Source organism: Neophocaena asiaeorientalis, unplaced genomic scaffold (assembly GCF_003031525.2).
Source record: "Neophocaena asiaeorientalis asiaeorientalis breed wild unplaced genomic scaffold, Neophocaena_asiaeorientalis_V1.1 scaffold357, whole genome shotgun sequence".
In the NCBI taxonomy this organism is placed as follows: domain Eukaryota; kingdom Metazoa; phylum Chordata; class Mammalia; order Artiodactyla; family Phocoenidae; genus Neophocaena; species Neophocaena asiaeorientalis.
In genome coordinates, this window is record NW_020173270.1 from 901,521 (window position 1) to 903,907 (window position 2,387).

Consider the following 2,387-nt stretch of genomic DNA (forward strand, 5'->3'; position numbering starts at 1 on the left):
ACCATCCCCCCCACCCCACCCCACCCCACCGAAACCATGAACGCTCTGGTCTCTGGTTGTGGGAAAGTTGTCAGTTTGCACCTCCCTGCAGCCACATTCATGCCTCAGGACTGGTCAGAGGGAGATGGAGAGGGGGGGAATGGGAAGTCCTGCTGCAGCCCTCTGACTCTGGATGGGTGGAGGTGTGAGGGTACTGTGGGAGGCATTTTGCTCTTTCAGAGATGAGGATACAGCTCAGTGAGAGTGGGCACAGATTGGATGGGGCGGGCCCTATGGGTGAGGGCCCTGGCAGTAGAACCTGCCGGGCAGGTGTGCCGGCCCAGACATGCATCAGGCAGCGGGCTGTGGCAGGAGCTCGGAGGCCAGGGGTGCCCTTCCCCTGGGAAAGAGACCAGGCATGGCTGGGGGGCAGGGGGTGGAGGCAGGTTGGGGTGGTGGTAGTGCCTGGGGTTGATGGGGCCTGAGTTGAACCCCTTCCTAATTCCTCCTCTGGGATACAGTGGTGACCAATAGCACCTGAGCTAACATTTACTGAACTCTCACCTGTGTCTCGCAGCTCTGTTCCACTCCTTCCTCCTCAACAGCATCCCTCGGAGTGGGGACTGTCATTATCCATTTTACAAAAGAGGCCGCCAAGGCTCAGAGTGGGTGTCACTTGCCCAGAGTCCTAGATTACAAAGTAGCTGAGTCCAGCTCCACACTCCAAGCTCTTAACCTTTACTCAGTGACTGGGCAGAGGGACAGACAGGGTCCCTGGCTTCCTGGAGCTGGGAGTCTAGGGCAGAGACCCACAGTATGCCAGATGAATAAGTAAATATTCAAGGTAATTTCAGATGGTGCCAACTGCCGTGTGAGCTTGGGGAGGAGGGGGACGCAGCAGGGAAGGCCTCTCTGTGGAGGTGACTGGCTGGAAGGGCTGGAAGAAGGATGTTCCAGGCAGGCTGATCCCCAAGTGCCAAGGTCTTGAAGTATGTGAGGAACTGGGGGGAAGTCAGTGGGGCTGGAAGGGAGTATGACAGAGGAATAGCAGAGATGTAAGGAGGAAAGACTGTGCAAGGCCTTGTGGGTTTTGAAGGCCTTGTAGTTAGGGTTTGGACTTTAACTCTGAGCCACATATGGAGCCATGGGAGGGTCTAGAGCAGGAGAGGGCTGTGATCTTGTGTACGAGGTGGCATGAGTTGGGGGTGCTGGGCCTGAGACCCGTGGCAGGAAGAGCCCCCTCCACCCTGTGGGGCCCGTGGGAGGTGAGATTGCCGCCTGGGAGGTGAGAAGCAGCCACTTTCCCACCCTGGGGTGTGGCTTCCCCTTTGCAGAATGGGGTCATTTATGGATCACATGACGTGTGCCAGGCATGGCCCCGCCGCGTCTGGGGAATCTTCAGGGCTCATCCCAGAGGGCTTGGTCGCGGGAGGCTGTGGAGCTCTGGCACCCAAACCTTAAGGCGCCCCCCTTTCGTGGGCCCCACTGGCTGCGCTGTCCCTGTGTGGGACCTGTTGGAGCAGGCAGGAGTGTTTGTATTTGGAGCCACAGGGATTCCCTAAGAGGCTACACGGGGATGCGACCTGGCCTGGGTGTCCCACGCGGTCCCTCCCCTGGGGGCACCCTTCCGATCCATCCCCAGCCTCTGGCTCATGGTCCCTGGGACGCCCTCACCCCACCCGTGACCCGCAAAGCCTGAGGCAGCAGGTGCAAAGGGCACAGTCCTGGTGAAGGTCGTGGCAGCCAGGCCCAGCCCCCCTTCCCGGCTGTGGCCTCTGGTAGGAGGGAGCTTCCCAGCCTGGAGGCTCCTGGGAACTGGGGGTGTGGGCTGCGGGGCCAGTTGGGACTGGTCCGTCGGAGGAGCAGAGGCCTGGGAGCGACGTGGGAGAGGCACAAACAGAGAAAGACAGAGAAGCGACTGAGAGAGACACACAGAGACGGGGAGAAACAGAGACGGAGAGACCCTGACAGAACAGAAGAGAGACACACACAGAGAAAGTGAGGGAGACAGTCATTCATTCATTCACTCAGCGGCTGCTTACTGGGCACAGGCTGTGTCCAGGCAGTGCCCACGACAGAACGCAAATTCCTACCCCTGTGGGGCTGACTGGTAGGGACACAGTCCAGAAACATGACAACCGAGTAAATCACGTTGTCGGGAGTGATAAGGGTGAGAGAGACGGGGTGGGGGAAGCGGGAGAACCAGGGGGACTTACGAGCCAGATTCTCCTTATCTGGGGAGGAAAAGGTTCCCACCAGAATCTTGACCGCGCCTGCCCCTCCCCCACTCGCCCCAGACTGGGGGTGGGAGCGGGGAAATGGGGTGGGGCCTGAGCCCGGAGGCCGACGGGACCTAGCTGCTGGGGGGAGGGTATTGAGGCTACTGCTGCCGAAGACCCCTCCTACCT